Below are 27,938 nucleotides of genomic sequence, written 5' to 3'. Positions count from 1 at the left end.
GGAGCGTGCTAGAACAGGAGGGTGGTTTGGGAGGGCTCTGCACTTCCTCGTCCCCCACCTCGCGTTTGAGGAACGCGAGGTGAGAGTAGAAAGGAAGCACCTGGCCTGCAGCCTGCCTCCTTTCTTCCACAACCGTGGCTTTATCTCCTACCAGGAGGGGACCTCATGGAACATTCTGGCTTGCTAGTCCAAGCTCCGTCCGTTCTGACCCCCAAACAGTCATCTCTTTGCCACGCCTTGGACCTAGGAGTGAGTACCCCGTGACCCAATCAGCCATTAGGAGCATAGACCCTGGAAGCAAGCTCTGAGGTATTTGGGCGGCAGGGCATTCCCGGGTCCTGGGTTTATGGAGCACGATCCAGGGACTGGGGAGGGACATAGGCTCGGGGTGGCACATTTCCTTGGCCCAGCAGATTCTGCTCTCTGTAGGGAGGAGTGCTGCTGCAGGGAGACCCGGCGGGACCTCCAGATCTCCAGGGAGGGCAGGGCCTGGTTGCCTGGGTCTACGCGTGGTACTGTTTATAATCTGGATCCCATCTCTGTGTTGAGCAGCAGCTTCAGGCTGGAGTTTGGAATGTGGGACTCTCAATCTTATGACACTAGATGCCTTCCAGTGTGGGTGGCATTCCAGGGGTCCTGCTGAGGACTCCCCAAGAAGTAGTAATTGAGACAGCAGCCATTGCTGGGGGTCTCTCCCCATCCCCCTTGTCATCTTCCTGGTGGTCCTCGCTCTGAGTGTGCCATTTAGAGTGACCTTGGGCAGGTCGTGAAACCTCCCTCAGCCTCAGTTTCCTAGATTGCCCCAGCCTGCCCTGGCTCTGGCTTCCTTCTCCCATCACTCTGGGGCGTATCTGGCTTTGTGCTAGAGAGGCAGCAGGCTTAGGAGAGCCGCAGGCTTGGAAGGGCCGCAGGCTTGGGAGGCGGCCGACTAGACAGTTGGTTTCATTCACTAGATTGTCTTCACAGCCCAGTGTCTGTGCAGGATAAGTGCTGGCCTCCTTGGAGGTAGGAACCACTTGTGACTCACATCTTCATGCTTAGTGTGCATGGGGGGAAGCTCAGTGAATTTTGTGACGTGAGACAATGAGGGAAAAGAGCTCCTAGATGGAGCCCAGCCTGAGCAGTGTCCACAGGCCATGTTGGGACAGAAAGTGGGACAAATGTTGGAAAGCTACGCCCTTACCAGTTTTTATCCCTTGGTACAAGGCTAAGGGGTAAATACTTGTGGTATTCCAAAGGAAGCTCCAAGTCACGTAGAACTGCCAGGCCAGGGGTCTGGCAACATTGTGGGCAAGCAGGCCTTCCAGAGTTGGGTAATGCGAGGGTGGGTGGAGTTTGAGAGGCCCAGATGATGATGATGAAAACAATTGCTGCAAACTGGCATTCCCATTTAGGGCACTCCCCAGGCCCGAAAGGACTGCTCTTCATTGGCACCCAGGCCCTGCTGGTGATGCTGAGGGCTCGCTCCCCTCTGCCACCTTGCAGAGGTGGGCACATTGAACTGATGGCATTTCTTAGGAAAGTCATTTATTCAAGCCCCGGAGAGTGCCCTAGGCAAGCGATCTCCAGGATTCTCAGTCGGTTTACATACAGGTGTGTTCCCATGTGAGCTCTTCCAGGTCTTTGATTGAGAGGAGGAGAAGCCCACGGTTGACTTGGTGAAAGCAAGGGTGTTAGGGTTGCCTGAAGTGCATGAGTCGGACACCAGCGCTGCTCCCTGCTAGCTGGCCACCTTGATGAAAGGACTGGCCTCTGAGGAATCGTCGTACCTTCTCTGTGGCTTATTGGGAGGATTAGACAATAACGCAACGTCATGCCATTGGAAAGTGTCTGGCAGCTGTGATATTTAGCTTCATTGAAGGCCACCAAGTCATATAAAGGTGGATCCTAGGGAAGCCATGTCCCCATATGACCTCTATCTGTGCTTTGCAGAAGACAGGGACTGCCAGCTGGCCTGAATTTTGGGGATGACCCTTCTGTCCTCCAAAATACTGCCTCCTGGAGCCCAGAGTTTATAGTTCCCGGGGCCCTGCTTCTTGCCAGCATCTTGTTTCATTTTCACACCCTGCCTTTGAGGTCACTGACATCTCCACGGTGCTGACAGAGGGCAAAGAGAGCCCCGAGACACATCCCCGGTAGCCCAGGAGGTCGAGTTGGAGCTGGAACCCACATCTCCGGTTTCTGGGGTCTTCTTACTCTACAGTGGCACTCACTTAGGAAACAGCGCGTCACATTTTTCAGTTAAAATGGCGTTTTGATGGGCATGATCGCTTAAGCCTGTAATTGTAGCTACTTGGGAAGCTGAGATAAGAGAATTTCTTGAGCCCAGGATTTTGAGATCAGCCTGGGCAACATAGCAAGATCCTGTCTCAAAAAAGGGGCGGGGGGCTTTTGAGTTCCTGTTGTCCCACTTATCCATCAATTGGTCCACGGCTTTCTGGCCTTTCACTGCGTGGAAACCATAGTTGGGCCCTGGCTTGGTGCTGAGGTAAATAAAACAAAATAGAAGAGAAAGCCTGACAAAACCTCCAAGGGCAGGAGAAGGTAGTGTGCAGTGCTGGGACTGGAGGGAGTGAGTGAATGGTCCAAACTCACAAATGACAAAGTTAGAACCTAAAGCCACATTGATCTCATCCCTAAACTAGTGCTCCTAAGTCTGCAGCTCCTATTCAAAGACTCAGGCTTAACCCAGGAGGCAGAGGTTGCCACTGCACGCCAGCCTGGAGACAGAGCGAGATTCTGTCTGAAAAAATAATAAATAAATAAATAAAAGACTCAGGCTTACAAGAAGATATGGAGGAACCTTAAATTCCCAGCAGTAAGTGAAAGATGCCAATCTGAAAAGCCTACTTATTCTATGATTCTAACTATATGACCATCTGCAAAAGACAAAACGATAGCGATAGTAACAAGGTCAGTGGCTGCTAGGGGTTGAGGGAAGGAGGATAAATAGGCAGAGCACAGAGGATTCTTAGGGCAGCAAAACTATTCTGTGTGATCCTACAACGGTGGCTCCATGGCATTCTACATTTGTACAAATCCATAGAATGTACATTACCAACAGTGAACCCTAATGTAAGATGGACGTCAGGTGATGATGTGTCAATATACGCTTCATTGATTTTACAGTCATACTCTGGTGCAGGATATTGATAGTGGGTGGCTGTGAGTATGAATATGTGGGAACAGGGTGTATATGGGAATTCTCTTTACTTTCTGCTCAGTTTTGCTGTGAACCTAAAACTACTGCAAAAAAAAATAAAAATAAAAAAGACTCAGACTTTAATTATGGAAGAGAAGCTTTCCCTAACCCCAGCTTGGCAGATTCTGCTGAGGGGCCGGGGTCTCCTTGGAGAGGCAGCCTTGGACAGCTGTGGGTCCCCGCTCCCCACCCCAGTCTCAGGCCGCGCCCGGGCTGGCTGTGTGGAGAGATGTCTGTTGTGGATCCCCCACACTACTTTCGCTTGCTATAAAGCAACACTGGGAGTGAATTTAGTGGTTGTGAAATTTAAAAAGGCAAGTGCAGAGCTGGGAGGCATTTCCTTAAGCACAAAGTAATGAAGTGGCCCGCCGGCCGCCCAGCACGCGCACATGGTTAGGGTTAGCAGCAGCTGCAAAGCCACTCTGCAGCCCCCAGGGGCTCCTCCCCAGCGAGGGAGAGCCCCTCCCTTAAGGAAACCCTAACACAGGCCTGAGGACTCCTTTCACACACAGTGCTTAGGGCATTTAGTAGCACCAGACAGCATCCCTTATTGAAAGTAAATGCCCCCTGCTCTCATTCTTTCAATGATTCAGTTACGTCTTCATGTATTAATCAGTAGAGTTGCTCTTCATTCATTTCTCGCCTATTTACTGAGGACCCATCATAGGGCAAGGACCGGGCATGGTGCTGAGCACACTCAAATGAATAAAACACTCCTGGTTGGAGGAACTCACACACTTGCGCAGAGACAGTCACGGAAACAAAAAATTGCAGGTCAGCAAAATACATGCAATTATGTAAGTATGCGCCCAATAGTGGGGCCCAGCTGAAGGACTGACCAGTACTGCCTGGGAGGGTCACGGCTGGTTTCAAAGAATAAGTGAGCTTGAGGAACGGGCAGGCACAGATGCAGGGCTGGACATGGACAGGTCAGTGTGGCTGAGAGATAGAGGTGGGGCAGGAAGGTGAGTAGGTGGCCCTTGAATCTTAGGAAAGCTGAATTTTAAAAGTGTTATAAGGACGAGCGATCCTATCACAGATAGCCCTGTGTGCCACAGGTAGGAGTTGGGATTTTGCTCTGCAGGAGACAGGAGCCATTGGCAATTTTTACTTCTGCTCTCTCCGAGCCAGAAACGAGAACCTTTGCTGGCCCTTCAGATGTGTTTCAGCTTCCCTGTCCATTGCCCCTTGCATGAGAAAGCCCCTTGAGTCTCCAGAGACTGCAGCCTTCAAGGGTCCTTCAACAAGATCTGGCACCTTCTTGAGGCTGAAGGTGGATTTTCTTTTCCCAGACCCTCACCTGAATTCTCTGGTGCCTTTAAACTGCTGCTCCTAAGCCGCTCCAAACTTTTAGAATTCCATCTGGGACCCGGCCCCCAGGCTCAGTGAGGAATTGTCAGAACATCTGCTCAGGCCCAAGAGCAAGACCACTTGTAGCCACCTGTCAGTCCCTCTGTCTGTTGCTTTGCTTTAAGACAGTAATTGTTAATGCTTTTCAAGGAAAACACTAAGGCCCACGAAGCAATGGAAACCTTTGGTAGCCTGAGTCCTTAGGGCTGGGCCCTGGTGCCCTTATGTCCCAGGAGGCCCTGGCACACCAGCCACAGGGGATGGTAGCCTGACCTGGTCTTCCAACCTCTGGGTCTGCAGGGGTGTGTGTGTGTGTGTGTGTGTGTGTGTGTATGTGTGTGTGTTGCATCTCTAGGCCTTTGTTACTGGAGAGAGAGGCCCATAGGTGGCCTTCACCACATGCACCAGGGACCCTCACATAAGGACAAATCAAGCGTGTGGTGGAAGGAGGAAGAATTCATTCCTTCCCTCCTTGGACAGCCCCTAAAGCTGGAGATGCTTTGACCATTAGCCACTATTGTGTCCGGAATTGGTGGGTTCTTGATCTCACTGACTTCAAGAATGAAGCCACGGACCCTCACGGTGTTGCAGTTCTTAAAGGCGGTGTGTCTGGAGTTTGTTCCTTCTGATGTTCTGATGTGTTTGGAGTTTCTTCCTTCTGGTGGGTTCGTGGTCTTACTGGCTCAGGAGTGAAGCTGCAGACCTTCACGATAAGTGTCACACCTCATAAACGCAGTGTGGACCCAAAGAGCGAGCAGCAGCACAATTTATTGCAAAGAGCAAAAGAACAAAGCTACCACAGTGCAGAAGAGGACCCCAGCGTGTTGCCACTGCTGGCTGGGGCAGCCTGTTTTTATTTTCTTATCTGGCCCCACCTACATCCTGCTGATTGGTCCATTTTACAGCGAGCCGATTGGTCTGTTTTACAGAGAGCTGATTGGTCTGTTTTGACAGGGTGCTGATTGGTGCATTTACAATCCCTGAGCTATACACAAAAGTTCTCCACGTCCCCACTAGATTAGCTAGATACAGAGTGTCGATTGGTGCATTCACAAACCCTGAGCTAGACACAGGATGCTGATTGGTGTGTTTACAAACCTTGAGCTAGATACAGAGTGCTGATTGGTGTATTTACAATCCCTTAGCTAAACATAAAGGTTCTCCAAGTCCCCACCAGATTAACTAGATACAGAGTGTCTATTGGTGCATTCACAAACCCTGAGCTAGACACAGGGTACTGATTGGTGTGTTTACAAACCTTGAGCTAGATGCAGAGTGCTGACTGGTGTATTTACAATCCCTTAGCTAGACATAAAGATTCTCCAAGTCCCCACCAGACTCAGGAGCCCAGTGGATCCTGCACTGGGGTCGCAGGTGGAGCTGCCTGCCAGTCCCGTGCTCTGCGCCCGCACTCCTCAGCCCTTGGGAGGTCGATGGGACTGGGCGCCCTGGAGCAGGGAGCTGCACTCATCAGGGAGGCTCCAGCCGCGCAGGAGCCCAAGGCAGTGGGGGGAGGCTCAGGCATGGCGGGCTGCAGGTCCCGAGCCCTGCCCCACGGGAAGGCAGCTGAGGCCTGGCGAGAAATCGAGCACAGCAGCTGCTGGCCCAGATGCTAAGCCCCTCACTGCCTGTGGATTGCCGGCCGGCGGCCTCTCCAAGTGCGGTCCCGCTGAGCCCACGCCCACCTGGAACTCGCGCTGGCCCGCAAGCGCCGTGCGCAGCCCCGGTTCCCACCCATGCCTCTCCCTCCTCACCTCCTCGCAAGCCGAGGGAGCCGGCTCCGGCCTCAGCCAGCACAGAGAAGGGCTCCCATGGTGCAGCGGCGGGCTGAAGGGCTCCTCAAGCATGGCTAGAATGGGTGCCAAGGCCAATGAGGCACCGAGAGCGAGCAAGGGCTGCCAGCACGCTGTCACCTCTCACTATTAGGCACCGTAAGGGTCTATACACTTTTTGGGAGCCTACAAAAATGTTTCAGGGCTGAAAAATTTGCTGCAAAATACATAAACAGCAAATTAAAAACAAATTCAATAGCTTTAGGGGTATAAGTGGCTTTCGGTTACGTGGATGAATTGTATAGTGGCGAAACCTGGGCTTTTAGTGTACCTGTCACCTGAATAGTGTATATTGTGCCCAGTAGTTGATGTTGTATCTCTCACCCCACTCCCCCACCCCAAGTCTGAGTCTCCAATATCCATTATACCACTCTGTATGCCTTTGCGTACCCACAGCTTAGCTCTCACTTATAAGTGAGAACATGTAGTATTTGATTTTCCAAAATTCTATTTATTATTTATTTATTATTTATTATTATTTAATTGGAAGCCTACAACACATACCAATAGTCAGCCACAACTACACTCATTTAGAATTACATACATAATTTGGGAAGCCTGATAGTCTATAGAGCTACAGTTTCCTTACTGTGAAATAAATCAAGGAATTTCTTTTGAAAGGGGCGGGGCTTCCACAAGTTAGAGCAGCCAGGCCTACTAAAGGCTTAAAATAATGGCCAAGAGTGGCCAGGCGCGGTGGCTCATGCCTGTAATCCCAGCACTTTGGGAGGCTGAGGCGGGCGGATCACAAGGTCAGGAGATCACACCATCCTGGCTAACACGGTGAAACCCCCTCTCTACTAAAAATACAAAACAAAATTAGCCGGGCCTAGTGGCAGGTGCCTGTAGTCCCAGCTACTCGGGAGGGAGGCTGAGGCAGAGGCAGAGGCAGAATGGCATGAACCTGGGAGGCGGAGCTTGCAGTGAGCTGAGATTCCGCCACTGCACTCCAGCCTGGGCAACAGACGAGATTCCGTCTTAAAATAATAATAATAATAATAATAATAATAATAATAATAATAGCCAAGAGCTAAGGATAGAGAAACACGGACAGCTCTAAGCAAGACCCAGCATCACTGTGCTAGTTCTGCCCTCCCTGCCGAGAATGCAAACAGGCTTTCTGCAGCTGCTCCCATCACCATCATTACCGTTATTAACATTACTGTGCAGATTTTAGCTTATTTTCAAATATGCCACCACCATCGCGGCTGTCAATATCACATTACTGTGTCACTACCACAAACACCACCATTATCCTACCTCTGCCTGGCTACTCTCACCCCCACAACTGCAACTTCTAGAATTGCTACCCTGCCACAGTAACTTATCCCCCTGCCTCCATTACCAGCGCCATTGTTGCAACTAACAACATTATTACCCTTAATTCTGTTATTTGCTCACACGTAAGTAACACTTTCTAGTTTACAGAACTCTTTCATACCACTGAACGCATTTGGTCCTGCTCACACCCTGTTGAAGCATCACATCACAGGCTGATTTGGGTCATTTGGTACCTACGCTGGTTAGAACGTGTGGACTCCCAGGGAGCTGTCGAGAAAGGGCTGCTCAGGGTGTCTTTAAGGCTCAGCCACATCCCATTGGTCAGAACCCAGGCACGTTTCCCCAGCCTGACAGCGGGAAAATGCGAGAAAGCTTGGGAGCACTTGGCTCTTTGGTGAGCATCAGCTGCCTCTGCAAGAAGCAGGTGTCTCTGGAGTGTGGAGGTGGAGCTCTAGAAGGACCAGAGGCCCCATGCCCTCTGCAATGTGGGGCAGATGAAGAGCAATGAAATGATGACAAATTATGGACTTGAGGGATGAGGTCCCTTTCATTTTATTGTACTTCCCGTGCTTCTGCACCTCCTGGCTCACTTGAACAAGGCCCTCACGTAGTAGAGTTCCTGATTAAGGCAGAGAGAGCGCTTAGATGGGGATGTGACTGCCTAAAGTCACACAATGAGAGACTGCTAGAACCGGCGCTGGAGCCCATGTGACTACTCTCCAAAGTGAGGCCTTAGGTCAATAGCAGTTGCCCATCAGTCTCCCTTACACAGAACCCCAATTTGCTCAGGTGTTAGGAGGCCATGTACACAAGGGTAAGTTTGATTCTTCTGCACTCCCTAGAAGAGAACCTTGATTGGTCTAAGAACCAACAATGCTAGTTCTATCTCCCTGGCCAGTAATTTTTTTAAAATTTTACTTTAAGTTCTGGGATACAAGTGCAGAATGTGTAGGTTTGTTACATAGGTATACATGTGCCATGGTGGTTAGCTGCACCTATCAACCCATCATCGAGGTTTTAAGCCCCACATGCATTAGCTGTTTCTCCTAATGCTCTCCTTCCCCTCATTCCCCACCCCCTCACTGGTCCTGGTGTGTGATGTTCCCCTCCCTGTGTCCGTGCCTTCTCATTGTTCAACTCCCACTTATGAGTGATAACATGTTTGGTTTTCTGTTCCTGTGTTAGTTTGCTGAGGATGATGGCTTCCAGCTTCATCCACGTCCCTGCAAAGTACATAATCTCATTCCTTTACATGGCTGCATAGTATTCCATGGTGTATACGAACTACGTTTTCTTCATCCAGTCTATCATTGATGAACATTTGCGTTGGTTCCATGTCTTTGCTATTGTAAATAGTGCTGCCATAAACGTATGTGTGTATGTGTCTTTGTAGTAGAATGATTTCTATTCCTTTGGGTATATACCCAGTAATGGGATTCCTGGGTCAAATGGCATTTCTGGTTCTAGTTCCTTGAGAAATCATCACACTGTCTTCCACAATGGTTGAACTAATTTACACTCCCACCAACAGCGTAAAAGCGTTCCTATTTCTCCACAGCCTTGCCAGCATCTGTTGTTGCTTGACTTTTTAATAATCATCATTCTGACTGGTGTGAGTTGGTATCTCATTGTGGTTTTGATTTGCATTTATCTAATGATCAGTGATGTTGAGGGTTTTTTCATATGTTCAGTAATTTTTTGAAATCAAGGAATAGCCATGTGATGCGATTCTGGCAGATGAGAATTATAGGAGCTCTCCTAGAGGCTCCCAGGGAAGATTTTTCTGAAAGATATCTACACTGTTAAAAGGGCGCACAAGGAAGAGATGCACTTCCTTCTGGTCTTTTGACATTGTTGGGTGAGGCTGTGATGTTTGGATCTATTGCAGCCATACTGTGAACATCAGGGGAGCCTGAGAATAAAATTCACTGAAGGTGGCAGAACAGAAAGACAGAAGAAATCTGGGCCCATGCCGATGTCATTAAACTGCTTAATTAACCAGCCCTGGAACTGCCCCACCTCTGGACTTATTATGTGAGATACATTTAGTTTAATCTTTCATTTTTGTTTTTATATTTTTTAAATTGTTTAAGCCACCTTTGAGTCTTTTGCTTGCAGCTAAGAAAAATAAAAAATGCTTCAATGACAAATATTCCAATTTTATTCTGGGCCTTTGCCCATGTTATTCCCATCAACAGAAGTAGGAATATTTTCTTACTCATCTGGTGAACTTGTCTCTAAAAATCAGCCCAGAGGTTACTTCCTGTAGGAGCCCTTCCCTGAATGTTATTGACCAAAGAGTTTATTATTTACCGTTTCCTTCTTTGTGTCCTCAGTATCCTTGGTCCCTATTTGTACTTATTGTACTGTATATTGTAATGTGCTTGTCACCTATTTCTTGCCACCACTATATCTTGAGGGCAGATACAGGATTTTAGTTACTGTTTCTCCAGCTCTTAGGACAGAGGCTGGCACAGAGCAGACCTCACTAAGTAAGTGTTTGAATCAAATCCAGTGGCACAATGCATGAGAAGTTCGATTAGCTATAAAGCAAGAAACATCACGAGATAGTATTAAGTTGATAAATGAAGTCACTAAAGTGTTAATTGCTTTTTAATGGGCTTCATTCAACTAAATAGATACTTATTTGACCATTGATGTGGCTATCTGTGTAGCCAATGGACAACAGATGTTTTCTGACAGTACTTTTCTCCTCTTCCAAAACAGTTTTAAGGACAGGATCCCGGTCCAGTCTCCTGACTGCGTAGAGATCCCTCTTCTTCCCGAAAGGCAGTGGATGTACTTGAAAGGAGACTCCACGGACGTTCCCAAGGAGACCTGCATTTTAAGCCCAGCTCTGTCTGCACTTGCTGTGTGAGTCATATCATGCACTTCACTTTAATCGTCTGTAAAATGGGTGCTGTGGTTCTGTTAGCAGTGGAACATATCAGAGACACAGCACCAAACTGTCTTAGCAGCGGTGAATCCTTACGGGTCTGCAGCAACCTCTATTCTTGCCTCCTCAGAAGAAATAATTCAACTGGGGGGCATAAGGCAGAAGGAGAGACGAAGGCAAGTTTTAGAGCAGGAGTGAAAGTTTATTAAAAAGCTTTACAGCAGGAACGAAAGGAAGTAAAGTACACTTGGAAGAGGGCCAAGCCAGCGACTTGAGAGATCAAGTGTGCAGTTTTGACCTTTGATTTGGGGTTTTACACATTGGCATACCTCCGGGGTCCCACATCCCTTCTCCCCTGAATCTTCCCTTGGGGTGCACTGTCTGCATGCGCTGTGGCCTGCTAGCGCTTGGGAGGGGAAGCATGAGCGGTGTGTTTACTGAGTTGTACACATGCTCACTTGAGGCCTTCTTCCTAGTGGAAGGTCATATACCAGTTCAACTCCGCCATTTTGCCTCTTAGTGCACATGCTTCAGCCCACTCGCCCAACTCCTGAGATCTTATCAGGAAGCTGCTGATCACCAGTTTCAGGTGTTTCTGTCTAATGGAAGACTGCCTTTCCCTGGCCCTGGCTGTGACCAATTATTAGAGAGACAGTTTATTATTATAATAACTACCTGACCATCACCTGATGGTTGCCTGACATTCCTGGTGGGTGGGGGTCCTCTCCTGCCCTGCTCATCTCTATCTGATGACCTACTATAACAATTCTGCTGCAACTACTTACTCAAATGGCCCTGAGACTTCTGGGAGGCCAAGAATAGGAAATCCTCTTTGTCCAATGTCAGATGTTGTGTGTGTATCCTTGGCTGGACAGTTGTTAGCACCCACTACTGAGGATGCACTCAAGTTTTTTTTTCTTTTCTTAGAGACAGGGTCTTGCTCATTTGCCCAGGCTGGAGGGCAGTGGTATGATTACAGCTCAATGCAGCCTCAAACTCCCAGGCTCAACTGATCCTCCTGCCTCAGCCTCCAATGTAGCTAGGTTGACAGATGCAATGCCACCAAGCCTGGCTAATTAAAGAAAGAAATTGTAGAGGTAGAGCCTCAACTCTGCTTTTTCATTTCGTTTTGTTTTATTTTTTAATTTGGATATTTTTCACATCTAGAGCCTTACTGACCCTGGAGGGACTGCTTCCCAGACTTTGCCCCCAGGATTGACCAAGTCACAGAGATAGTAAATGATTCAATTGCAGAGTGTACCTTTCTTATGCAGGCCAACAGATGCGGTGCTCACATACCAGTACCTCATACTCTGGGCCATTCTCCACCTGCCCTAATCACCCCAAGACCAGTACCAGGCAACTAGGGACAGCCGCTATGTCCCAGAGTCCACTAAAACCATCCAAACTTGCCCATTCTAAGCCTGCTTACCCTGTCTTGCCCATTCCTTCCTGAGAAATCCACAATAGAGGCTCCTGCTGGCATTCTCCCCTTGCTTCCTCTGCCTCCCAATGGACCTTGGTTCCCCGTGTGGCCCTGAATGTGCCCCCTTTTTTGGGAACTGTGAGTAACAAACTGTCATTTCAATGGCAATCATCTTCTGTTCCATAGTCTTCCCTTGTATTAGTCTTTTCCCACACTACTGATAAAGACATACCGAAGATTGGGAAGAAAAAGAGGCTTAATTGGACTTATAGTTCCACATGTCTGGGGAGGCCTCAGAATCATGGCGGGAGGCAAAAGGGACTTCCTACATGGTGGCAGCAAGAGAAAATGAGGAAGAAGCAAAAGCAGAAACCCCTGATAAACCCATCAGATCTTGTGAGACTTATTCACTATCACTAGAATAGCACAGGAAAGACTGGCCCCCATGATTCAGTTACCTCTCTCTGGGTCCCTCCCACACAACACATGGGAATTCTGGGAGATACAATTCAAGTTGAGATTTGGGTGAGGGCACAGCCAAACCATATCATCCCTGTACCTGAATAATATTAAAACCTGCATTAAAAGACAGCCATGTAAAGCAGGAAGCTAGTTGGTGGGGATAGGAGTGGGTGAGGAGTCCCTCCCTTCTTTTTGAATTTGGGCATTGGGGCATCTCCCTGATTATACTGAAGAAACACTCAGCAAGGAGCATGCACTATTTTTAGCCCCTGCAGCAACCTAGTCCAGCTGAGTGGCAAAAACTAAGGCAACAATGTCCCTTGCTCAAAAGGCCTCCTACACCATTGAATCATTGTGGAATGTTGAGGAGGAAGGGACTTCTGGTTGTGAATTTGATTCTTTCAAATAGTTGATGCCTAAACCCAGATGCCCTATGGAGAGCTGATTAGAATCCCCTGCACAATTGACCAGAGGCTTTGGGAACCTGAAGGGAAGTAGGCACCCAAATTTCTAACCCTCATCTTCATGCTAAGTAAGAGCTGAAGTCTGTTCTCTGGACTTACTTTCCTGAAAGACTTGACTTGTAAAGGCCATTTAAAATCCATTTAAAGGGAAGGAGAGTGCTTAGGAGCCCTGTTCTAGCTCCAGGAGGCTGATGGCCACTGCTCTTCCAGACAGAATGATGAGTTCTCTGTGGAGGGGTGTCTGTACAAGATCACTGACTGTGGGCTCTGAGACCTCTGCTCCATGGATGGAGGGCAGTCGAAGAGGCCACAGGGGCTGCTGGTCTCTAAGGGCTCACCAGCTTCCCCAGGGAGGCTGGGGAGGGGGAGGAGGAGTAGTAATGGTCCTGTTGAATTTGGTCTAGCAGTTGGAATATCCTCCTGACTGTTGGGCACAGCCTTCCTGGGACCTGGAAAGTGAGGTGGAACTAGTTTGGGAAGAGCTTAAGCCTGAGCCTCCCAAACAAAGGAATGAGGCTGATTCATCTTCTCCTGGATCTTTGTTGTAAATATCAACCTCAATGGCAATTTGGAACAGTGGTTCAGGAACTGAGCTCATCTGAGCCTCAGGAATATCAAGCCAAAATAAAAAGCATCTGGTGCTTCTTGAAGTGGCTTATCCTGGTTCCCAGAGTCCCCCTCCAGATGCCAGCCTTGGGGGGCTTTCAGGACCTTACCCTGGGACCCCCAGTGTCCCTCTGTTGTGCCTGAGCTCAGTTCCCCAGACTTGCTCAGCAGCACCCCGGCCAAGCCTCCTGCCCTCAGGGATGGCCAAGGCCCTCCTGGAGCCTGTTTCAAGGATAGACACCAGGCCCTGTGCTGGTTTCAAAGTGTATCCTTAGAGGGGAATAAACATGTTCTAATCAAAACAAAACACTTCCAAACGGGAGTTTCCTGTTGGAATTTCCTGGCAGCTCCCAAGGCAGTTGTGATTATGGAAACACTCACTGATTTTTTTCTTCTCAAGGGTGTGGAGGGCATATGACAATGATAGTCTTAGCTTCCCCTTTCTCAACAGGGATGACAACTACAGTTATCAGTGGGGCCAGCCTGAAATCGGATGATCAAATCCTATTACAGTAACCCAGGGCTGCCACCCTACTCCTGGTAATGGGAGGAATTAAAAACTGCCTGCTGACTTGTCTTGGTTAATGGGCTGCATGTTCCTCTTCTGGAAATTGGAGAGTCTTAGAGTAACCTGGAGGTGAGAATCTGGGAGTTCTCTTAAATGTCCCCCTTCCTTAGCACACAGTGTCAGTGACCAAATCCTATGCTTCTATCTTTGTAAAATGTCTGGATTGGGTTCTTCTCTGTTGTTGACCCAGATCAGACCCTTGCCATCACTTAACTGGATAATCTCGACAGAGTCTCAATTGGTTTCACACACTTTCCCTCCAATGTACCCTCCACCCATATGCTGGGTTGATCTGACCACACTCCAACCATGCTCAGTATCCTGCCCAGAATCTCCATCATCTTCTGGGTGAATCCAGTCTTCTTTGCTCAGCAAGCAGGGCCCCCGCCTGCCTCTGTATCTTGGCTTCTGCTACCCCATCCCTTCCCCAGGCCCTAAACTTGCCAGCCTGCTTTCTCCCCTGGTGTTTCCCTGAATGGGCTTTCCCTGGGTCTACTTACTATGTGTGTTTACTAGGGATGCTGTAACAAAGCACTATAAATGGAGTGGCTTCAACAACAGACATTTATTGTCTCACAGTTCTGGAGGCTGAAAGTTCGAGGTCAGCGTGTCAGCAGGGCCATGCTCCCTCAGAAGGCTGTAGGGAAGAATATGTTCAGGCCTCCGTCCTAATCTCTGTAGTTGCTGGCAATCTTCAGTATTCCTTGTCTGTAGAAGCATTCTCCCTCTGATTGCTGCCTTTATCTTCATGAGGCGTTATTCTTGTGTGTGTGTCTGTGTCAACATTTACCCTTTGTATGAGGACACCAGTCATATTGGATTAGGGCCCACTATCATGATACCATTTTAACTTGATTCCCTCTGTAGACATTCTACTGACAAATAAGGTCACATTCAGAGGTACTAGGGTTTAGGGCCTCAACATCTGAACAGGAGGGGAGGACAATTCAACCTGTAACACTTTCCTTTTAAGACTTCTCTTTTCTGACCTCTTCTCTGTCCTTCTGCTCCCCTCTGGAAGAATTAGCCACTTCTTCTTCTATCCCTTACTGGAGCCTGTACAAAAGACCATCAGAGGACCTAGAACTTGGTTTTTGGCCTATGTGCCTGTTTCTCTTACTCATTAGATGGAGTTCCTTAAAGACAGGGAGACTGCTTTATTGCCCTATATCCCCAGGACCCAGAACAATGCCAAAAATACAGTAGGTGCTCAGTGTTTGCTGGATAAATGAATGACTGAGCACATGAGGTTCTTAGTAAAGATGCAAGTTGGCTGGCACTTCTCCCACTTCAAGTCCCTCTAGGTCCCCCACCTTTTCTCTGTTCCTGCCTAGTCTCCCTTCCATCAACGATTCCCAATTCTGACTGAGTAATCTGCATAAAACACAAAGTTGATTATGTCATTCCCCAGTGTCAATGGCTCACCACCGCTATCGAATCAAATCTACACTCCTTACATTGTAGTTATTTGTTAGCAGACTTATTAAATAGATTACGGAGCATCCATTTAATGGAATCTTATGCAGTTGTTCAATGTGTGAAAAGAATGTTTCATTAGTGAGGGTTCTCCAGAGAATTTACTTACATGATTATGGAGGCTGAGAAGTTCTACTACCTGCCATCTGCAAGCTGGACAACTAGGAAGACAGATGGTATAATTCAGTGCAAATCTGAAGGCCTGAGAGCTGGTTGTGGGGCAGAGGGCCAGGGGGCACTGGTGTAAGTCCCAGAGTCCAAAGGCCTGAGAACCAAGAGCTCTAAAGACAAGAGAAGATGGAGGCCTACCTCAAGAAGAGTGAAAGAATGTACGCTTTTTTTTCCTGCCTTTTTGTTCTATCTGGGCCCTCAGTGGATTGGATGATGCCCATCCACGTTGGTGAAGGTAGATCTTTACTTATCTACCTATTCAAATGCAGATCTCTTCTGGAAACACCCTCACAGGCACACTCAGAAATAATGTCTTACCAACTATCTGGGCATCCCTTAGCCCAGTTAAGGTGACACTTAACATTAACCATCACAAATGTCATTGACAGAGAAAATGCATATAAGCGGGGGCTACTTTCAAAATAGTTAAAAATAACTAACCAGCCAAAGCACAGCATGGCCCAAACAACTTCTAGCAATAAACAACCAGCACGACAATGAGTACTCATCATCACCCTGGTGTTAGGACACAGCAATGAACCTACAGTGTGGGCCAGGCAGAACTTTAAAATGGCCCCAAGGGCCCTCATCCCTGACTTTATTCCTGAGGTTATGCTATGCTGCCTGGCAGGAGAGAGGTGAACCGGGTGTGCCTGATTTGATCACAGGAGCTCTCTAAAAGTCAAGCATTTTCTTTGGCTGGTAATAGGAGAAAAAGCCAAAGACATCTGAAGCACGAGAAGGATTTAACATGGCCTTACTGGCTTTGAAGGTGGAGGGATCTTAAGCAGGTACTGGAGAGAAGCTTCCAGAAGCTGAGAGAGGCCCCCACCTAACAGCCAGTAAAGAAACTGTGACGCCGGTCCTACAGCCGCAAAAAGCTGAATTCAGCCAATAACCTGAACGAGCCTAGAAGGGGATTCTTCCCCAGCCTCTAGATGAGAATCCAGCTACCAACACCTTGACTTTGGCCTGTAAGACTAAGCAGAGAATCTAGTTGAGCTTACCTGGACTTCAGACCTAACAGAACTGCGAGATAAAAGGATGCTGTTTTAAGCCACTAAGTTTACGGAAAATTGTTATGCAGCAGTAGAAAACTAATACAAAGCGGGATAATCACTTTTATTTTTATTTTTATTTTTGATACAGGGTCTCACTCCATCACCCAGGCTGGAGTGCAGTGGCGTGATAATGGCTCACTGCAGCCTCAACCTCCTGGGCTCAGGTGATTCTCCCACCTCACCCTCCCAAGTAGTTGTGCCGCCATGCCTGGCTAATTTTTTTTTTATTTCTTGTAGAGATGGGGTTTCGCCATGTTGCCCAGGCTGGTCTCAAACTCCTGGGCTTAAGCAATCTGCCCACTTCGGCCTCCCAAAATGCTGGGATTACAGGTGTAAGCCACTGTGTCTGGCCAACCACTTAAAAAAAAAGAGAGAGAGAGAGAGAACTAAAAAAACACCAACACATTAACAGTGGTCTGCTTTGTGATTGGTTTTTCTGCTTATTCATTCTTCGGTGGACTTTCTAGTGCTTTATAAGATGTATGCTCTGCTTTTACAATGAGAGAAAAATATCTTTGTCTTGGCTATCTTTTTCTTTTTAAGATCTAGCCTTCTCAAGGACAGAGGCTGATTGATCTTTATGTTTGGGCAACAGATATTTTAAGAAACAAATTCAACCTTCCAAGCCAACATGGGTTTGCATTTCCAGACGTGATCTCTAATCATAGCAGTACCTCTAAAAGTTTGGTATTATTATGCCCAATTTATAGGTGTTGAAGTGGACTATAAATTGGAAGAGACCCCAAGCGGTTGAGTAACCTGATCTGAGATCCCACACCTAATACGCATGGAGCCTCACAATTGAACCCAGGTTTGTTTGGCCTCTGCCTTTTCCAGCACACTCCATGCCTCCCTCTCTCCAGATCACCCACACCTGCTTGTTTCCCAGTCTCCTGGGGTTTGGGTTCCATCGAGTTACCCTCCTGGAAATAAGCTGGGCAGAGAGTGCCTTGTGATACAAATTCTTCTCCCATGGTGATGACTTCTGTTTCTGATTCACTTTGTAGACCAGAGGGGCCAACTAATGCTGCTCTTTAACCTCACATTCTGCTTAACGGCATTGCTGGTGCTGCTCTGCATCCAGCCTGGAGCCAGGAGCTAAGGAGCCTGAGGCAAATGACCAGTCCTTATTCTTGAGAGGTCCCACCCCATGCAGACCAGCAAGCACAGCTCCATTTCCCAACTCCAGCCCTGCCTCTGCTCCCAAGACGGGACCACAGGCAGGCACACGGTCACATTTCATCTCTGGTGACCTCTACACCATACTTAGATATGTCCACCAGAAGCCCGAGTCTCCTCGGTGTCTTCACAACAGGGGAATGGCTAGTTGTGTGAGCAGGGCCCAGATAGCCCTAAGAGGCCCTATGCAGAGCTTGAGAGGGGGTGCACCACTCCCCGACTCACCATCACTCTATGCCTGTGTTTATAACAGATTTTAAACAATTCTTATGCTGTTGACAGCCCCCATAGAAAGGCAGCTGCACGGCCCCTCCTTCCTGAGCTGACATCCCTGTTTAAAGAGGGACATCCGGGTTTTTCTTTTTCCTCTCTCTCCTTTAAAGTGAGGTTTGAAAACAGCATAGAGCTCTCCCAGCCCAGGGCCAAAGCAGGCCTTTTATCATGAGGGGCCCTGCAAGAACCATTTGGAGCGCCCACTTCCTATCCAGGGAGGAAGTGGCGAGGGCTTGACCTCGGACGTACTCTCATTTCCAATCATTTTCCAGCCTGGAATGCGGTGATTCAGTTTCCATTTATAAAGTGAAATTAGTGCCTGTTGAATGCTCTGCATGAGGGAGGGGGTAGGAAGGAGGAAACGAGAACCCCTCCCAAACAATTCTCCCCTGTTTAGCTTGGAGCTGGCCCTGCATGGAAGGATTTCCTCATGCTCAAGGTGTTAGCATCCTCTGTCAGGAAGGCTCTGCTTCGTTTTCTCCTGCAGGTTAAATTTTTTTAAAAAAAACATGCTGGAGCTGCCACGTGACTCAGCAGAGATTTGGCTATAATTGAATCTCATGTTTCTACTGCACTTTATGCTTTTCAAAGAACTGTCATACATATTATCTCAGTAGAGTCTCCAAACACCTCTGGGAGGGAGTGGGCAAGGCATCATTGTCCTCATTTAACTTTCTTTGAAGAAAAGCATGTTAATTCTGAGAGCTTCTGTGAAATGGTGCTTTTTGTGGTCAGGGAGACAACGGCAGGTTCAGGAGACACAGCCTAAATGAGGAATCAGGAGACAGGGGCTTTGGTCCTCATTGGGCCTCCGTCCTCTGTGTGACTCTCTGGGCTTTGGTTGACTCACCTGTGGCCCCAGGTAGTGAGAGAGTCACTGGGAACATGCGCAGCACGTGTGTCAGGAGATAGGATGAACGGCTTATGGATAATTGGTTCTAGAGCAGCAGCTCCCTGGAGCTCTGGAGGAGTCCGTAGAGAGGTGAGGACCCACGCTTCCCCAAGGCTCAGTGACCGAGGGACTGAGAGCTAAATGTACCCCCAGATAAAGTCAGGGTCCTTGAGGGAAAGGCCAAGAGGAAGCAGAGCTCTGAAATGGGCCGGGAGAAGTCCTTGCCCTGCCCTCAAGGCTGTGTCCCCCGAAGGGTGACACAGTGACATGTGGAAGGGCTCTGGGGAGCAGGTGAGGTGACCAGGTGCTGAGCAAGTGGCTCCCACAGTCAGAGAACAAAGAGACCACCAAGGAGGGCCATCAGCAAGCCCATCTGAGGGGATGGTCAATGAAAGAGAGAGAGGGTTTGGAAAGGGAGGTCTCCAGGTCCCACCAAGTCCCATGGTGTGAAGTAACGTTCCTGGGGCTGAGCAGCTGGCAGGTGGTGGATTCGGGATTCAGAGAGTTTTTGCCCATCCTCAAGGCCTCCTGTCTGGGCTCTTTCTTCAAATCCTCCAGGGTAAGAATGGCTGATGAGTGTTCTCACACACGTATTCATTCCTGGAGAAGAGGAGACTGGAGTGTCACTGTGGGTCTTCTCTTAGCCTCTTACATTGCACCACTAATCCCATCTTCAGAAGGGCCATCCCTGCAGGAGCTTGGGATGTAGGCACCAGGTGTGTTAGTCAGGGTCTTCCAGATAAATAGAAACAATAGGTACATAGGCATCTATTTAGATGAGAACCTGTACATATTTTCATCCAATTCCTAAAGGATTCTGGTTAACAGTCTGTTCCAGGCACTTCTAAACCACCTTCTTTGGTCTCCCTCCCATCTATTCCATTCTAGGTTCTTGAGTTTGAACTGATGGTTTGTTTGTTCCTCATGCAAGACCAATCCTGCTGAATTCAGAAAGAATTATTAACCGGTCACCACACACTATCAAATTTACTTCCTAAATTTCTAGAAAATATCTTCAACAAGTATTTCCTGAGGATGAGGGGATAGAGAGAAATAGGACACCAGACTATTCTGAAATGACATCAGTCCAGTTGGCAGGCAGTGTGTAAGTGACCATGGCGGAGGCTGATGGGTACTGGGGGACAAGGCTATGCCCCTGCAGGGCAGGGGTCAGAGAGGTGCCATCAAGGACATGGTCTTGAGCTGTCTTGAAGCATACTCATACTCACGAGACCTCAGGTGGGTGACAGGAGAGGACAGGCATTCCAGTCAGATGTGTCAGCAAATGCAAAACCTCAGAGGTAATGAACAGCATGGAAAATTCTAGAAATTCTCAGTAGCTCAATGTACAGTATGGCATGGAAGGAAATGATGATCATCCCATGTTGATCTGTGTCATTTCAAACTCATTTAATGAGTTTTCTTCTATAGGCCTATTGGTGAGTAGTCACCATGATGATGTATCATTTCAAACTGATTTAATGAGTTTTCTCCTGTAGACATATTGGTGATTAGAGTCCCCGCCTTCCAAAGCACTTGGAGGGTGCACAGGAGGAGAAGCATTAAGGCTGTGAGTCTCTGGGAGGCTAGTAGTTGTCTGAGTGGTAGGTGACGCCTTTCAGTGGGGAGGAAGGGACTGGTGTGCAGGATGTTAAGAATGCATGGTTGGCCAGGCGCGGTGGCTCACGCCGGTAATCCCAGCACTTTGGGAGGCCGAGGCGGGCGGATCACGAGATCAGGAGATCGAGACCGTCCTGGCTAACACGGTGAAACCCCGTCTCTACCAAAAATACAAAAAATTAGCAGGCGCCTGTAGTCCCAGATACTCGGGAGGCTGAGGCAGAAGAATGGCCTGAACCCAGGAGGCGGAGCTTGCAGTGAGCCAAGATCGTGCCACTGTACTCCAGCCTGGGCGACAGAGCGAGACTCCATCTCAAAAAAAAAAAAAAAAAAGAATGCACAGTTGGCTGCTGGCAGGTGCCTTAGCACCTGATTAGGTGTGGCGCGCATGAGGGAAAAGGAGGTGTTTAGGACACCTTGTAGGTTTTTGGCCTGGGTCATTAGATGATAGTTGGAACCATCCCTCAAAGACAGGAAACACAGGGGGAGCCACAGGTTTGGGCTGGAGAAGGGACACAGTTCTTGAATATCCATGGTCAGTGTTCAGCTTTGTCACACCTCCCACATTGCTTCTGAAACCAGAGTTCATCCTAATTGAATTCACTGGACTTTCTCCATTATATGTATGCTGTCATACCAATGTATGACACACACGCATATGACAGGACACTTTCATATCAAGAGTGTCCACCATACATGCCCAATTTACCTACCCACGGGCCAGCTCTACAGACATTTCACAGAATGACATCCTGTATCAGTATAAGGGACCGTCAGCTCATCTTTATCACAGTCACCATTGTCTCAGCATCTAATGTTCACACCCTGCACAGCCATCTGAGTGGAATTAGAGGGCAACCACAGAGTGAATTAGGTAAGACTTAAATATGTGGCCAGATTCTAAGGCTGATCAAATTTGGGGATGAGCCTTGAAGAGTGAGTTGGATTAATTAGGAAGAAAGGTTGAAAGGTATGAAGATGAATTACCAGAAAGACTTTGAAATGCCTTCCTTCTCCCCTGCCCACTGTGCAGGAGCTAGGAGGTAGAGCTTAGGGGAACTGTGGCCATCAAGACTGACAATTTGCTAGTATGTGCCATGACATTTCCAGCAGAATGAGGAAAGGATGTCAGCATTTCTGCCTCTCCTGTGCCCTTGCCTTAGGATTCACTTAAAATTGCAAGAACTGATCATATTTACCAATTGCTTTTGTCTCTAAACTGTAAACAGAATAGAAAACTTCTTAGTTCATTAAAGAAGGCCAGAAGCGTTTTCTGAATTCATGGAAAGTTTGAAAGACAAATGTACTCCACGTTCTTCCTAAGAAACTAGAACATATTTGGTTTATATGTGATCATTTCTGCCTCGTGCAGAAAGATCCTGCCAGCATATAGCTCCAAGCTGTTTGTGAGATTCATCCATGTGCATGTGTGGACTTCAGTATTTTCATGTTTAAAGTGTTATATTTTACAATTTATTCATCTATATTCATATTGTTTTATATTGAACCCTCACCACCCCTAGTTTCTCCTCTGAAGGCCAGATTGCTTCAGATCTCTTATATGTATCTTGAGGTATCCATTTGTGAATTTTTTCTTTGGCTATATATAACTAAAAATGGGACTTCTGGCTCACAGAGTATACCTGTCTTCAACCATTGCCAAATTTATTCTCTAAAATAGTTGCATGCATTTGTAGCAATATAAATGAGTCTCCTTTCTTCGTATTTTCACTAACACTTGATGTTGTCAGACTTTTTAATTCTTGCTTGATGGATGAATGTGAAATGGGCACTCTCCTGTTTTTACTTAATAAACATCGTTTGATTGAGTTTCTTTTCTGTGCACCTGCCCTGTGCACACTGTACACAGACCACATCGAAGGACTCCTACACTGATGTGCTGAAATGAATGTTAATTACCAGCCTTTGCTGAACATTTGCTTATGCTGGACTCTCTCCTATGTCCTTTTCACAGTTATCTCACTTAATGCAACAACTTTAAAAGGGGCGAAACTATTATCATCTCCATTTTACAGATTGTTTTGGTCTTTATGTATTCATACATTCAGCAAAATATTAAGTGACCATTCTGAGCCAGCCACAATTGGGTTAGAACCTCAAGCTTCCTAAGAGGGGCAGCTTGCAAGGGCGATTTGATGTTTTTGCCTGCCCGGATCCATCTCCCCTTCCTAATAACAACCCAGTTTCCCACTGGGGAGTTCCATTTCCCTAAATGCATGGTCTTGGTGGAAATCCAGATAAAAACCTTCCACTTTGGACACTTGTGAGCTGGCTCTTCCCTGTCCCACCCCAGTACTGTGGGGAACATGGAATTAGGTGCTGTCTCCCAGGACTTTGAGTACGGCCCCTGAGCGAGTGGGTGAGGGTGAGTGGGAAGGGCTGCAGATTCTGGTGGGCACTGCTGGGGCGGGCAACCCAGACCAGGCTGCCTCTGCTGAGGGAGCCATTGTGTGTCCTGCCTCCTATGTCCTGAGACTTGGAGCTCCCATGGCTCATTCCCTAGTCACTCTCCTTTATGTGAGGCTCCTGACATCCTTCTAATAAAGTCCCTATGGTTTAAGTTACCCAGAGTTGGTTTCTGTGGTCCATGACAATAACCCTAACTGATATAGAAAGTTTGGATGTGGTTCTGGACCACGTGGGATCAGCAGGAATGAGGACCCAAAATTATTTTGGTGACCCTTGTTCCTGGACTTTCTTTCCTCTTGGATCTTTAAACCATCCTGGCAGGAAGTTCCTCTCTTGCCACATTTTTCTATGGATTAGTGTCAGGGCAGGTCCAACAATTTATTAGCTTTTCATCCTCCATACATGGAACCACAGAGCTGCTTCCCTAGTCTATTAGTCTGTTCTCACGCTGCTAATAAAGACATACCTGAGACTGAGTAATTTATAAAGGAAAAAGGTTTAAATGACTCAGTTCCACATGGCTGAGGAGGCCTTGTCATTATGGTAGAAGGTAAATTAGAAGCAAAGTCATGTCTTATATGGTGGCAGGCAAGAGAGCTTGTGCAGAGGAACTTCCATTCACCACCAGGAAAACAGTATGGGGAAAACCGCCCCCATGATTCAGTTATCTCCACCTGGCCCGCCTTTGACATGTGGGGATTATTACAATTCAAGGTGAGATTTGGGTGGGGACACAGCCAAACCATTATCTCCTGGGTACCTGGGCCTGTGAGGGAAATCAGTCATCATAGAGAAGGAATCAAGCCCTGGTCATCATGGCTGCAGGCTTTGCTCTGACTCAAGGTTCGCTTTTTTTTCTTTTCTTTTTTTCTTTTTTATTGTTATTTTTTGGAGATAGGGTCTTGCTCTTTCACCCAGGCTGGAGTACAGTAGTGTGACCTTGGCTCACTGCAGCTTCAACCCCTGGGCTCAAGCTATCCTCCCACATTAGCCTCCTGAGTAGCTGATACTACAGGTGCACACCACCACAACCAGCTAATTTTTGTATTTTTTGTAGAAATGAGATCTCGCTTTGCTGCCCAGGCTGGTCTTGAGCTCTTGGCTCAGAAGATCCTCCCTCCTCAATCTCCTGAAGTGCTGGGATTGCAGGCATCAGCCACCACGCCCGGCCAAGGTCAGCTTTTCTGGGTATAAACTTCTAGTGGGAGAAAGTTTCACCCTTCCATGGACTATTGCCTATGACCTATTAAACCCAGGGACTTTTTTCAAGTGCAAATAATTTTTTTCTGGAATTCCCACGGGTGAAATAGTTTTTCCTGAGGGACTAAGATCACCCCGTAGGCCTGTATCCCGGAGGTAGTGCCTTCTTTCTAGTCTGTGTTTACTGCGCAGCCTTGTCCTCTGCCCATAACTGTCTCTCTTTACCAGCCTGATTGCGAACTCCCTGAGGGCAGGAGACAAGTTGCTTTCATCTCTCTCCCCAGCGCCAAGCTCAGGGCCTGGCACAGAGCTTTTCAGTCAAATAAGTGAGTGCAGGTCTCTATTTGCATGACACGAAGGATAAGATTGTACCCAGAGGTGCTTTGTCCCCAGAGGGGCTTTGTCCCCAGAGGAGATGGTCATTGGCAAATCTGGGCCCCTAGAATGTTTGGTGGATAGATGTTTGCTGAGTACCCCTAGATGCCAGCATTGAACTGGGTATTGGTGATACTGAATTGAAACTCATAGTCTTTCACCTTGAGGAGCTACGGACCAAAGGGAGAGACAAATGGATACACAAACAATTTTGGTGGCGTAAGAGCTGCCATGGAGCTGTCAGGAATAGATTTTCAGAGATCAACACTTTGTTTTACTGGTGAGGAAAATGAGGCTTAGAGGGGGCCAGGGCTTTGGCTATGCAGTGAATAGCAAGCCACAGCTCAAGTCCAGACATCTTTCCTCACAAGGCAGCAGGCTGTCCACCACTCTGTCCTCCCTGGAGCCATTCATGAGTTGATGAAGTTGTTAATTCAAATTCTTACTGAGTGCTAACATTAGCCCCACACTGTGCCCTGTGCTGGGGATGTGGGGGAGCAGGTCCACGCGGACACTGGCCTTGTCTGCAGGAGTTTACAGCCTGGTGGGCAGACAGACATGCAAGGGAATTTTTTTTTTTTTTTTTGAGAGAGGGTCTCCCTCTGTTGCCAAGGCTGGAGTGCAGTGATGCGGTCATGGTTCACTGCAGCCTTGATCTTCTGGGCTCCAGCGATCCTCCCACCTCAGCCTCCTAGTAGTTGGGTCCACAGGTGCATTCCACCACGCCTGCTAGTTTTTAAATGTTTTTAGAAACAAGGTCTTGCTTTGTTGCCAGGGCTGGTCTTGCACTCCTAGGCTCAAGTGATCTGCCTGCCTTGGCCTCCCAAAGTGTTGGGATTACAGGCGTGAGCCACCGTGCATGGCCTAGGGAATTTCTTGAATGACGAATGCTGTTAGGATATCACGATGTTGGGGGAGAGGGGCTGCTAACAAAGCCAGAGGGGCCTCTACATTCATTCACTCATTCATTTAATTACTTCAACAAATATTTAGTGAGTCAACCACATGCCAGACGTTTTCCACAGTCCTTCCCAGCATATCAATCTCCCGCTTTTGCACACATCTTGACTGAAAGCTAGAGAAATAAAAATTTCTAGTGGCAGAGGAAATTAGCATGAACAAGAGGAATCGATTGTGACATGGAGAAATTACCAGGACTCTGTAACGGGACTCTAATTGCTTGTCTTCAAGCCTTCTGTCGCCAGCTGAGCATCCCATCCGGGTTCCACATGATCACCCTCTTGCATTCCTGTGGTACAGGGAACACAGGGTGGCTGCTGACAAATTTAGTGTGTTTGGGAACAACATTGAGACAACAGGGTTACAAGGGAAGTGAGCTTGGTGCCATCTGCCTGAACCCCCACCCCCGGCTGGGCATAGGGTAGGAAGACCACCCCTTCTGTTCCCCTGAGCAACTGCTTCCTGACCAGGGACCCTGGGGACCAAAGCTCTCTGCAAAGGGCCCCTGGGAATCTTTGATGAGAGCAATGCCCAGTGCAGCCATAGATCTACCCAGCTCACGACCACCCGAGGCCATGCCCTGCTGAGACAGGTGCCCCCGCAGAGGAAGCTTAGATCTGAGGGTGATCACTATAACCCTGGAGTCAGGGCAGGTTTCCTGGAGGAAAAGGGAAATTTGCAAGATGGGCAAATGACAGGTACGAAGAGGGGCAAGTGTCTCCCATGGAGAGGAGACCGTGTGCTGAAGCCACGGGGGTGTTCATTAAGGGAGGGGCCATCGTGGGAGCTGAGGCTGCTGGAGAGTTGTGTCCAGAGCTCCTGACCTCAGATTCTTTGCCTCCACACAGCTTCTGTTCCATGTGCCGTCCTGGATCCCGCCTCCCACAACCCAGACCTGCTGCTGTCTTCCTTTTCTCTCTCTCTGCTGCTTTCTTCCCATTCTCCCAGTCTCTGCCATAAGCTCCAGATTTATTGAAGAGTAAAACGTCCTTCCCTGCCCTCCAGGTACCCACAGCTTGGCAAGGGAGACAAACAAGAGAATGGCCCAGGGCAACGCGTGATAAACTATAAAATGGGTGGGAAAATCCAGAGAAAGCAACTTGCTCTACCCTGGAGGTTCATACTGGCTTCACAGAGAACAGGACATCTGGGCAGGAATTTGTTAGAATGAGGAGAGATGTTTCCAAGCAGAGAGAACAAACTGCCTGGGCCAGGATAGAACCGGGAGACATTTAGAGAATGCAGGCAGTTGCTCAGTGGTTTCTTTTGAAAGGGTGAGGCCATGGCTATTCAACCAGTGATGGGAGCAACACATGGAGATAGAGGAGAGAGACAAGAAAAGGAAATCAAGGAAGAAGAAGCCAGAAAGGCATTGATCATGCACCCTGCTGGGGCCAGCCTCGGGGCTGGTATTCCCACCTGAGTTCAGCAGGTGGGGAAACCAGGGTCTCCCCCAAGCTGGGAGCAGAGCTGTGCTCTCAGGGATCTTTCCAGCCATGCTCCTTGGCTTATGGCTGGTGGGTTTGGGTTTCTTCTGAAATTGCAGAAGCTCTCTGGAGGTTTCTAAGCAGGGCCCTTTGGCCTCCTCTGTTTACCTGGTCTCAGGCCCTGACCTGCACCACCAACCCTAGGACTCCGGGCTCTCCCTTTCACCCCACCTGCTGGCCTCCCTTCATCCTGCCAGATTCACTGCCACTGGGTGCCCATCCTGTCTGGACAAAGCCAGGGCCCCTCCTGCCAGGCCCATCCTGTGGCCACCTGGGGCTGCGAGAGATAGTTGCCCTTTTCCGCTTGACACTGTGTGTTTGGTCCCCCGCTCCGGGCAGCCCCATGCTCCTCCCTGGCCCCACCGGCTTCCAGAGCATTTATCAGGGCCTGTGTATGTTTTTCTTGTGTGGGATTTGAAATGATTTCTTTAAACAAGGCCTAAACTGGGATTGATTTCCTCTCTTTATTTAGAGTGGTTTGTTTTGTAATATGGTTCTTCTAACAGTCTAAATTGTGGGAACTTGGGAGAAAAAAAAGAGAATTTTCTGACTTCATATAAATATAAATTACTTTATCTCTCTTTGAAGACTTCCGTGTCTTTTCCTTGAAAAGGCTGGAGCCAAATTCCTTGGGGGTCCTTTTCTTGTCAGAATTGTTATGATGAGAATGATACACTCACCATGAGACTTCCATTCCAGGCTGAGAATTAAAACAACCCTGGCCTTT

The 27,938-nt window shown here is 48.0% G+C and overlaps 1 long non-coding RNA gene across 2 annotated transcripts; it reads left to right on the top strand.

The window, feature by feature from the left end:
- LOC129143092 (uncharacterized) lies at positions 1-27,938 on the top strand. Of its 2 annotated transcripts, XR_008546180.2 has the most exons (6): positions 1-249; positions 9,554-9,699; positions 10,393-10,539; positions 17,506-17,606; positions 24,247-24,363; positions 26,573-27,792. It is a non-coding gene; the product is annotated as an uncharacterized LOC129143092 (long non-coding RNA). The 2 variants fall into 2 exon arrangements; XR_008546179.2 differs by lacking the exon at positions 17,506-17,606 and having other exon boundaries at positions 26,573-27,938.

This window comes from Pan troglodytes, chromosome 12, assembly GCF_028858775.2.
Source record: "Pan troglodytes isolate AG18354 chromosome 12, NHGRI_mPanTro3-v2.0_pri, whole genome shotgun sequence".
Classification (NCBI taxonomy): Eukaryota; Metazoa; Chordata; class Mammalia; order Primates; family Hominidae; genus Pan; species Pan troglodytes.
This window is presented reverse-complemented; position numbering and strand designations above follow the sequence as displayed.